Consider the following 12,509-nt stretch of genomic DNA (forward strand, 5'->3'; position numbering starts at 1 on the left):
TCATATTGATGACAACATGAAGATATGTTTGGTGATACGATAGTGATGACAAGCTACATAGAAGATTCATGGAGACACTTCTGATTACAAGCTAATCGATAGCCTTTACACCTCTTTATTGAACCTTTGTATTCATTATTGTATTTGATAGGATAGGAGTAATGTAACTCCTCATAAAACATTCATTGTAAAAGGAGTGATGTAGCTCCTCATGAACATTTGTATATTTAATGATTTTTATAATATAACGGTGGGTGTATATAGGGCTGTGGGTTTTTCCCTTGATCCCCCAAGGGTTTTTTCATCCACAGTTAGGGACCCTTATTTGAGCGGGGGTGTTGAGCTTCTATGTGAAGCTACTAAATATATGGCTTCTCTATATATGGCACCTAGGTCCCCTCTATATATACATCATCTCATGTGTGTATTCTACACACTTTGGGGTTCTATTTTTGTGCTCTCTCTTTCTCTCTCAACAATTAATAAGTAAAAGAAGCTAGGAGGGTGAAGTTACCAAAGTTCCAAGCCTTATATTGGGCCTCCCCCAAATAAATCTTCAACAGCCTATGAGGAAGGAAGGGGTCTGTGTAAGTTTCAAAGGGCTTTTTAAACAAACTCTTGCTTGGTGTAGCCACATAGAAGTCACAATTGACAAGGTCATGCTCTTCTTCGTCCAGATCATCAGGTAGAAGGAGGCTATCCACCGCAATCGAAGGAGTCCAAATCGTTTCAATGTAGCCACTCAACAGGAACTTTCTGCACTGACACACCAGCGGGTCATTTTGCAATCATTTTCCATAGCTTTCCATGAATTTCCTCATTAAATTTGGAGTTGATTCTAGCCATCCCTTTTGTTCGAGATTGTGTGCATCTTGGATGGTGTGTTGGTTTGCATGGATTCTCTTTAGCCTTTCCACTACTGAGTGAGGTATGTCCATAATGTAGACCTTGAACCCGGTAGCTCTGTAAAGAGAACCTACTAATGTGTCAGCGGCTTCATTCGTCAAGCCTGCGGGATCGAATTTCACGATAGTGTTGGGAAATCCCAAGTTTGAGGTGCATAACAATATCCCTTGGACTATGGGTGACAAGGGTGGAGCAAGGGCATCATAGCCTAGTTGTGCCAAGGCTCCATCCCACCAAAAACTTGTTGAAAGGCATAACAAGTAAGTTTTCTGAGTCCCATAGAATGAAAGTATGTTGAAAGGGATGGCAAATCAGGTTACACGACAAAAGCAGTTACATAGCAAATAAGTATGTATAGTGAATTAGTTTGACACAACAGAAAAGCACAGCAAACTCGAGGCTCAATTGAAAAAATTTGACTTGGTTGCTCAGAGTGATCAAACAAGGATAGAGAGTAGGATTTGATTGAAATAATGGGAATCGACTGAAATTATAGAAGACGATCAAGTATTGAGCATATAAATCTGCCCCAGCCAGCCAACTCCAATGTGCAGGTTCATTGATCTATGTGGTAAGCACTTCTTGCTGCTGTTGTGTGCCTGACTAGTCAGCATAGCTCAAGTTTCATCTCAACCAGCTAGCAATCAAGGCATGGATTCACCAAAACATGCATTCTTTCTCTCACAAGCAAGTCAATAAGCAGCTAGTTGCTCTAGTTCAAGCATTTGGTTGAAAGAACAACACTGAATTAGATTACACACAGAGCAACAGAAGCTCTGATGGAAGAATGCTATTGGTGAAGTCCCCCTTGGAGCGATTTTAAGTGAATCAAATTTAGACACTCCACTAAAATAACGGGGAGAGAGAGAGAGAGAGAGAGAGAGAGAGAGAGAGAGAGAGAGAGAGAGAGAGAGAGAGAGAGAGAGAGAGAGAGAGAGAGAAACGGAGAAAGAGAGAGTGAGTATCACACACTACTTGAATGCTCAGCTTTTGACCACATTAGGTACTCTTTTCCCCATATATTCAGCCATGAGCTCTCCCTACATACCTTCCTCTCCCAACCACGATGTGGAATCTCTATTGCGACGCCCATTTCAGCCATTTTTGAGCATCGAGAGTCACTTATGACCTCCACTCACACCATTTGACATATTCATTTTCTCCCATAGGTCATATTTGACCTCCAAGGACGATAATAGAACTATCTATCTCTCTCTCTCTCTCTCTCTCTTTCTCTCTCTCTCTCTCTCTCTATCTCTCTCTCTCTCTCTCCCTTTTCTCTCTGTCTCTCTATCTCTATCTCTCTCTCTCTCTCTCTCTCTCTCTCTCCCTTCTTTACCATTGAAGATGTATGTTGCACGCTTGAGAAACTTGTTACCCTCAAGGTAGGGGACCTTCAAGGTGTCAAGGCTGAAATGATTAAATGAACAAGCAAGAAAACACGATATTGGATATGCGATATGTTTAACCTTGCACTTAATCATGGCATGCCTCATGATGGGAGTGAAAATCGGATCAAACCTTTGCACAAAGGAGGAAATGTAAACAATGTGAACAACTATCACACTATAATGGTTGGTTCTTTGATGGAAAAGCTATTTGGATGTATCATGGAGATGAAGATAAGTGAGTGGGCTGAAAAGAACGGCAAACATGCGCTAGGCCAAGCAGGTTTTCGAAAGCATCATAGCACTATTGATCACCTTGTCACTCTTCGAGTTCTTATGGAAGCGTCTCGATTGAAAGGAAAAAATTTGTATTGTTTCTTTGTGGATGTCAAGAAAACTTTTGACATGGTAACGCGAGGAAATCTTTGGAGATGTCAGCAAAGCCTTCAAGTGCCAAGAGAATTTATGCATGCAGTCTTTCGCATCTACCAAAAAGTGATATGTCGACTACGTATGGGAGATGGAATTTCAAAATTTTTTGCAAGCACCATTGGTGTCAAACAAGAATGCCCACTTTCCCCAACCCTCTTTGGGCTACTCATTAATGAATTGGAATGCATGGTTCTTGATTTTATGCAGCAAGAAGGCATAGAAGAGGTTAAGATCGGAAATGCGGTGATCATGATTTTGCCTTATGTCGATGATGTAGTGCTCTTGGCACATACCTTAAAAGATGCACAAAAGCTTATGAGTGTCTTGGAACGCTTTTGCCTACATAGCGGGCTGATCGTGAATGGATCCAAAACCAAGGTTATGCTTGTATAGACCCTCAATGATGAAAATCCATGCATTGTATACAACAATGAGCAACTTGAAGTGGTAGATAGCTTCAAGTACCTTGTCCTCGAGGTTCCATCCAAATATAGATGGAAGTATTGCGCAATGCGTCGCTTGGAAGCCGGAAAGAGGGCTTATTATGCATTTGAGAACATGTGCAATGCTAGAGAGATCAAGTGTTGGGCTCTCAAAAAGTACCTCTTTGACACATTGCTGACACCGATGCTTCTTTATGGAGTGGAGGTGTGGAGTGGTAGCATCGGGAAGTCTACTTGGAAAGAGTTTGAGAATGTCCAAAAGCGTTTTCTCACCAACTTTCTCCAAGTCAATGTCATGTATGCTTGAGAGTCAGTCGCTCGCTTCCTGCATCATTGCCTACATCATTACTAGAAGGCTCTAGAAGAATCTAGAAGGATCTAGAAGATTTTAGAAGGTTCTAAAAGTATAAGGAGATTCTAGAAGTTTCTCGAAGCTTGGAGAAGATTATGGAAGAACCTAGAACCTTGTCATACATCTCAGATCCCAGGAAGAGCCTTACAACCACCTCCTCTGGTTGAGATTCAAGGACATGACGAATATGAGGTCGAGAAAGTCCTAGATTCTCGAGTTTCACATGGCAGGTTACATTACTTGGTGCATTGGAAAGGCTATGATGCCACTAAACGAACCTGGGAACCAGCACACAATCTTCATCATGCATCTCTCAAAGTCCAAGAGTTCCATCAATAGCATCCATGGAAGCCCAAGTCAAGGAGCACCACTGCTCCTCGTGGAACTCGTCGCTAGAGGAGGGGGTAATTTCATGGATTCTTGAGATTCAGTCGCTGCCTACATCATTACTAGAAGGCTCTAGAAGAATCTAGAAGGATCTAGAAGATTCTAGAAGGTTCTAAAAGTATAAAGGAGATTCTAGAAGTTTCTAGAAGCTTGGAGAAGATTATGGAAGAACCTAGAAGTTTTTGGAAAGCTCTAGAAATTTGCAGAAGGTTCTAGAAGAACTAGAAGCATCAAGAATTTTCTAGAAGCTTAGAGAAGATTCTGGAAGAATCTAGAAGTTTCTGGAAAGCTCTAGAAAATTGAAGAAGAATCAAGAAGGTTCTAGAAGATTCTAACCTCCTCAAGAGGAACCTAGAAAGTTCTAACCTCCTCAAGTAACCTCCTCAAGCACTAGTATAAATAGGGGTCTTGGGCCACAAGCCCCTCAGTCTTGCCAACACCAGTTGTGAGGCTCCTATGAGGAAATCCCTCTTCTAGTTCTTATGTTCAAATCTTGTCCTTGCAATCAAGCCTTGTCTTGTACTCAAGTCATGTAATCCAAGTCTTGTATCTAGCTCTCTTAATAAAGTATTAAGTCTTATAATCAATATTAATCTTATCATCAAGTCCAAGTTCTTGTACTTTGTGAGCGCCTCCTCTTGCTCTCTTTTAGCTCTATACGCGCTCACAACAGTCAAGACACAAACACCCTACATGCTCTTATTTCTTGAGTCCGGATCGCTTCTGATTGAGGTCTTGGGCATGCAAAGGGTTGTGGAGTACATGCTTAAGACACAACGTAGCCCTTGGTATCGACTTCCTAGAATCGCCTATGAAGCAAGAAAAAAGGTCCAAAAGATATACAAGAGAAAATTACTAAGTTCGGGGTGGATGCTTGACATCAAGAAATGGTTTGGAAGATGGGATGCATGTCACTTGGTTAAGGATGCATCGATCGACTCCCAAGTTAATGATGCCTTCTTACAATGCCAATGTATCATGGCTTGGGAGAAATCACAAGGTTCTCGCTTTAGCCACCATTACACCACATACATTGCCCCAAACTCTTCTTATCCAAACGCGGTAACCGAAACCATCCCTACATCCTTGAGCCCATCCCATTGAGTGCAATCCACACCGTTGCCTCCATTCTCTACGCTGCGAGACAGGACATTGGGGCACTCACGAGGAGTCTCATCGACTTTGCACTTTATGCCCTCGCCAAGTGCGAAAGAGTGAGTACCACACACTACTTTAGTGATCAGCTTTTGACCACAATAGGTCCTCTTTTCCCCATATATTCAGCCATGAGATCTTCCTACATACCTTCCTCTCCCAACCACGATGTGGACTCCCTATTGCGACGCTAATTTCAACCATTTTTGAGCATTGAGAGTCACTTATGACCTCCACTCACACCATCTGACATGTTCATTTGCTCCCATAGGTCATATTTGACCTCTGAGGACGATAATAGAACTCTCCCTCTCTCTCTCTCCCCCCTTTTCTCTCTCTCTCTCTCTCTCTCTCTCTTTCTCTCTAGCTCTCTTTCTCTCTAGAGGTAGTCTCTCTATAGATAGAAAGAGAGAAAGAGAGCTAGAGAGAAATAGAGCTAGAGAGAGACTACCTCTAGAGAGAAGAGAGAGAGAGAAAGAGAGAGAGAGAGAGAGCTAGAGAGAGAAAGAGAGAGAGAGAGAGAGAGAGAGAGAGAGAGAGAGAGAGAAGAGAGAGAGAGAGAGAGAGAGAGAGAGAGAGAGAGAGAGAGGGGAGAGAGAGAGAGATAGAGAGAGAGAAGGGGGAGAGAGAGAGAGACATAGAGAGAGAAAGAGAGAGAGAGAGAGAGAGAGAGAGAGAGAGAGAGAGAGAGAGAGAGAGAGAGAGAGAGAGAGAGAGAGAGAGAGATAAGACCATATTAGGTAAAGTGGGAAAATCCCAATTCCCAGGTTGGACAATTTTCAATATATCATGTACAAAATATTGAGATTTTGTCAAAAATTTGAGTTTTCTTAAGGTCTCATTCCACTTTATGCACATACAATACACAATGAAAACAACTAAAATTCCATGGTTTCAATCAATTGGATTATTAGGAGACTAGTACATTGCATCCGTTATCGTTGTCTATGTTCTAGTGTCCTACCTACAACTTATCTCAACATGGAGAGCTTGGTTTCTAGGTACAGCACTTGTCCAAGTTAATGTAAAAGTGACTCAAGGTTCACAACATGTGAAAGCAAGGATCCATTGAGGAATACAATCCACTTGGCTATGCTTCCTTACTTTAATGCATGTGACATTCAAGCAAGGTCCACTTCTAATCTAGAACTTCTTAATTTGAGGCATTGGGCATACATAAAATATGTAGCATATGCTCTATTGCCTCATAGGAAGGTTGGTTTCAAGGTGCACTTATCCAAGCTAGCCCATCTTGGAGAAATGATGGAGCTTTCTTCTCTCCTTGTTGCAATGAGACTAGCTTGGACAAGTGGTGGACCTTTGCTTCTCTCTATGTTTCAATAGAGTTAGCTTGGACAAGTGCTAGACCTTGGAACAAAACCCCCATGTAAAACATATCATGGGTATTCCAAGTGATTAGAAAGATTACCATTTAAGATATAACCTTATAGGTTGGATAATTGGATCCTAGCTTGGAGAAATGGTGGACCTTTGATTCTCTCCATGTTTCAATGGAGCCTACCTTGGAGAAATGGTGGATCTTGCATCTATCCATGTTTCAATGGAGCCTAGCTTGGACAATTGGTGGACCTTTGCTTCTCTCTATGTTTCAGTAGAGTTAGATTAGACATGTGGTGGATCTTCAAACTAAACCAACTACTATCAATGTTTCCTAGCTTGGACAAGTGGTGGAGTGTTTCTCCTCTCCATGTTTCAATGGAGCTTAGCTTGGACAAGTGTTGGACCTTAAAACAGAAATCCCATGTACAACATAGCATGGATTTTCTAGATTTCAATGGAGTCTAGCTTTAACAAATGGTGGAGATTTCATGCATCCATGTTTCAATGAAACTAGCTTGGACAAGTTGTGGACCTTGTAACACCCCCCCCCCCCCCCCCATGTACAACATATCATTGGTTTTCTAGGTGATGTAAAGGAATACCATTCAAGATATAAACTTATAGCTTGGATAAGTAGTTGACCTTATAACCAAATTCATCATAATACAATGAAATATAGGTTAGACAATTCCTAAATCTTGAGACCAAACCTCCCATTCTATTAGAGATAATATATCGGATAAGTGGTGGACCTTCTATTATTTTCCCATGCCTAGTTTAGACAACCGGTACCCTTTGCAGCTCTAAAGGATGGACGAGTGGTGGAGCCTTGTTTCTATCCATGTTTTAATGGATCCTAGTTGGGGCAAGTGGTGGACCTTGGAAAAAAGCTTCCATGTACAACATATATGAGGTTTTCCATGTTTTAATGGAACCTAGCTTGTACAAATGGTGAAGCTTGCTTCTCTCCATGTTGATCTTGGAGCTAAAACTTAGATAATTGGTGGAGCTTTTCTTTTCTACTCTTCATAATACAATGAAGTATAGACTAGTTACCTGGTGAATCTTAACACTAGAATGGTAACAGGACACTTTTATGTCCTTGGAAACTTTTGTGTCCTGTTAAGTGACCGTTTTGCTTGAATTATTTGAAGAGTATGAAAATGAATTTCTAGGTTCTATATATCCACAAAGTTGCCTTATGATCTGAAAAAAACTTAGCATTTTGTTTGGAGTATCGATCTCACCATTTACCTTACTCTTGCACAACATTTTTGAACCTAAATTGTGTGAAAAAACGGGTATTGTTTTTGGCTTTGTTTCAATATTTGGCAACTATACCACTCTAAACTTCATGTTTGTGAGGTTTAGATGGCTAGAGGTTAGGCCTTCATAGTTCTCAACATGTTTTGATTCTTGTCGAGAGAGCTAAGTGTTAAAATTGAAAGTTATGACCAATTTACAAGAATTACATAATCCTGTTTATTGGCCAAAATAAACACTTTTATGATGTTTTTGGTGGCTTTCTTGATATCCAAATTCAATTTTGATTGTGTAAGTGTAATGTATAACATAAAGCTAATCTTCCTTGAGTTTTGGGGGACCTAATATGCTATATAGCATAGTATATGATGAAGGTTGAGTTTTTACAATACATTTTAGAGTAGCAAGTATAACTTTATCAATATTGCTAGTTTCTTAGGCCAATTGTGTGTATTTTGTAGGTAGTAACCATATCTAATCATAGACTACAAACTTGGCTAGATATTGAGTAGTTTCTATTGGTTTCTAGAGGTCATAATGCTAAACCCAGTTATTTCATGTTTGCTGTATTTAGCACTTTATCATTGTCCCCAAGGTTCCAATTGTAAGAGATCCGTTATCCTTTTGACATGCTCCATGGCTCCTTTTGAATCCAAAGGCCCAAGGGAACTAAGAAAACATGTATATAGTATCTGTATTGAGTGTGACTATAGAAATTTTGATGATAGGTCCGCAGAATGGCAAAAATGAAACTTTTTGGTACCTTTTTTTTTTGCCCAAAAAAAACATTACTGAGTTAAAGGAAACCATATGTTTTGGTCACCAACCCATTGAAGTTAACGGGGCATTTTATCTCATGTCCTACAAAAATCCCCACTCTTATTTATATGCAATCAACCGTAAGAAAGTGCTATTTTGGGCAAAATGCATTGGTCCATCAACTTTGGAGGCTTGTAGTGACCAAGGGATGAGAAACATTACAAGTTTCTCTACTATGGTTTTGGAAATTTTTCCCAAAACCCTGAAAGGACACTTTTATGTCCTATTAGGTTACCATTCTTCCCATTTTACTAGAGATGATAGGTTGGACAAGTGGATCAACCTTCTATCATTTCTCCATGCCTATATTAGACAATTAGTAGACCTAGCATCTCTCTATGTTGTCTAGAGATGAGCTTGGACAAGTGATGGACCTGCTTTTCTCTTCCCTTGGTTTACTAGTTTGAAGACTCACTATATATACTTTCTTAGATCTAGCTTGAACAAGTGGTGGGCCTTGTATCCACAACCTTAATCCATTACAAAAAAGTATATGAAACAATAACATAGGAATCTTGGTTTGAAGGTCAAGCAATTAGGTTCCAAATGCACATAATAATATATTTTCCACCCATAAGAAAAGAAAGTTAAATATGTTATTTCATACCAAATTGACAAAGGTAACGTCCAAGAATTCTAGCTTTGCATCTTGTTAGATCTAAACCTTCATCAAGGCGACATGCATGTATACATCAACTTTGAAGCCATTCAAGAATACATGCACTTAGATTCCATAGTTTTCTTTTCAAAGTCTTTTAGGTTCTATAAGTCTTTTACATAAAGGATGTTATGATAAAAATTTTGAAGCAAACATTTGTGCCCAAGAAAAATATCCCTCTCACATATTTAAAGTCCATGAATTCTCTAATGGGTGAAAGCATGTTAACCTGTCGCGCTTTTTGTGCTAGTTAGCAGTTTCAAGTTAGCACATATTCAAAAAGTTGGGCGTCCGGTAATTTTTTAACAAATAATATCAAAATTTGTCAGAGGTTGTACATTTGGATTCTTTGTTTCAAGTGCTTTCTGTTGATATATCATATGCCATAGATCTGGAGATTTAGCTCAAGTTATTGTACTAGTTAGCATATGTCAAAATTGTGCTAGTTAGCATTGTCCGGGACATGAAAAAGCATGACAGGTTAACATGCTTTCACCCTAATCCACACTTACAAGTTTTATTTTGACATCAAACATCAATTCTCTCCTAGTTACAAATAAATGCAACCTCGAGATGAATTGATAGAAAATGAATTTCGTTTACTATATGATCCAACATAGGCCCCAATCAAATAAAAAATGAGTCCCCAGAAATTTGGGTGCACTCTAGCAATACATCAGAGTCCCCTTACAATAGGATGCACTCCAATAGTACCTTGAAGTCCCCTTAGAGTAGGGTGCACTCCATTGAAGTGTTCATAAAATTGACACACCTTTGTTTTTTTTATAAAAAGACTATATTAAATTATACAAATGTTGAAAGATACACACTAGAATAAAGAAAGCATCTTATGGCCATATTTATTCAATGCTTTTGTGTTGACAAGTACACACCAAGGACATAATTTGTCTCAAAATCTTTGTACTGATTTACAATTGTGTTGTATGTATAGACTCTCTTATCTCTTGCATACAACCATCATACCAACCATGGAATTATTGTTCTCTACAAGAAGTTTTGAAGTTTCTCCGAAGTTTTCCTCCACATGTTTGGAAATATAAGATATGTCCCAGGAATGTTCCACATCACCCTATATGGAGTGTCATAAAAAATTAAGGTACTGTTTGCATCCAAATCCTCAAATATCACTCAAATTTTTATGATAAACCCTTGTAAATCCTAACATGATATTTGGATTTTGGAAATTTTTGTTACTCATAAACACCTTGAACTTGGTATACTGCTCTGGAAAACATTTTTGTGTGATGTGTTGCACCCTTGTTAAGTTATAGCTACTCCATATCCATAGCTCAAAGTATTCAGCACAACAATCCAAAAAACTTTGTGCGTCTGGTCGCACCACATGATAAACTTCATCTTTATCCTCCACAAGTCGCATGTGTTGAGCCCAAGCTGGCATAGAATCTCCATGTTTCAATTGAATTGTCTTGAGAAGTAACCCCTCTAGATCCAAGATAAATACTCTTTTGATGTCATTGAAAGCAAGTGATAGGTGATAAGGAGGTGGTTGATTCCTTGAACAAGGTCTTGAATGAGGTTGGATGCGGAATTCAATAGTTTCCTTCAATTTATGTCAGCATATAGCCAATCCATTTTTTTGTAATGATTCTGAAATTAAAGAGCAAGAACACTTAATGCAAACACAATAATAGACATGAGTTTTACATTGTCTACCCTAAGGTTGTATTAGATACCAAAATACGTTGTTAGCGTGAAAACGACAAGGAAAACAAGTGCCTCTATAGCTCTGCATGAGTCACACCGTTGGAAAGAAACCCTGTATGACAATAGAAAACACCAAAGTCGAACACCTGTGAAGATGGGCGAGAAACAGCTCTAACTCAAACCATGACTAAAATTTTAGAAAACCGAGACCATGAAGACAAATCTTGTGTCATGAGGATCTCCGTAGAGCATCCATATGCTTCATTCTGATAACCGACGAGAAAGTTACGAGCTTTTGAAGATGGAAGGTCTCTCAAAAGCTCCAAAAAACAAGTCTCTGTAAGCAAAAAAGGATGTGCAGGAAAATACAGCTATTAAAGGGGGATTTTTTTGGTTCTTATCCCAAGGGATTTTCTCTCTCTTCTTAGCCGACTTCATTTCCCTCTTTAGGCACCTTTTTATTGGTCCATTTTTGGCCTTTTTTGGGTCAAAAATGAGCTGTCGGTCACTTTTTGACCAAGGCAAGTGGGGAAAGGGGATGTCCGACGGACCAAAAAAGTGGCCAGGCACCTAGGCAGCTGGTGTGGACTGAAAGTGGCACCCCCTCTCTCCCCCAAAGTCCACGAGCCCTCACAAGCAAGGCCAAGAAGCTCCATTAGCTCCTTTGATACACCATTAGGGGTACCCACTCCCCCCCTTATACCCTACAATTTTCACATGCTCCCCCCCATGTGCAAACCTGAAATTTCTGTTTTGCCCCCAACTTGAGCCATTTTCTCGGAGGCGTAGCGGGTGACCCCGACCACCAAGTATAGCGCCGTAAAGCATGGCTTGGAGCTTATTACCCCGGCTAACTCCATAAATTTCTAAACATACCATTGCTAAAAAAACCATCAAGTCGGCCTACTTGCCGTCCTCCCACGTACATCCGTCGCCACTTTTTAAGTGAAAAACCATCCACTTTGAGTGTGTGTAACTTATGATGTCGAAGTCCGATTTGCAAGCTATCAAGCACGGCTAGGAATGCTCATTAGAAACTATTTTTTAAAATCTCGACCAGCCCAAAAATGAACCAACAGCTTGACCAAAACCAAGCCTTTGTACAAGGTTTTTTACAAGGACACTTTCAAAGCTAGAAGCACTATGTACATATATATACATGAGGGTGGTCAACAAGTTTTTTTGGCATCATTTATGGATTTTGTACTCATCCAAAAAATGCCTGACAACATCTATGATCTACTCATTAATAGAAAGAAAGTCAAATTAAAAGCCTGACCCTTTTTTATGCTACATTCTCTCTTAGTCTCAATACTATGGAGTTCAACTAGATTTAAGTCAACTAATAACTACTACTTGTTGTTAAAGGTATGCTTGAAGTACATAAGTCTTAACCAATGCTCTAGTGTAGAATGGGTATTTAGATCTCAAGGTATACCACTTATCCAAGCAAAGATCCATTTAGATATGGAAACCCAATTTTTCTTAATATAAAGACATAGAGTGGACAAGTGGTGAATCCTGAGACCAAACCACTCATGCTACTAGGGATAATAGGTTGGACAAGTGGTGGACCTTGAATGTAAACCCCCCATGTACAAAATATCATGGGTTTTGGGTATTTCAATGGAGCCTCGCATCTTGGAGACATGGTGGAGCTTACTTCTGTCCATGTTTCA

The sequence above is a fragment of the Adiantum capillus-veneris genome, chromosome 15 (genome assembly GCF_014529385.1).
Source record: "Adiantum capillus-veneris isolate H3 chromosome 15, ASM1452938v2, whole genome shotgun sequence".
Classification (NCBI taxonomy): domain Eukaryota; kingdom Viridiplantae; phylum Streptophyta; class Polypodiopsida; order Polypodiales; family Pteridaceae; genus Adiantum; species Adiantum capillus-veneris.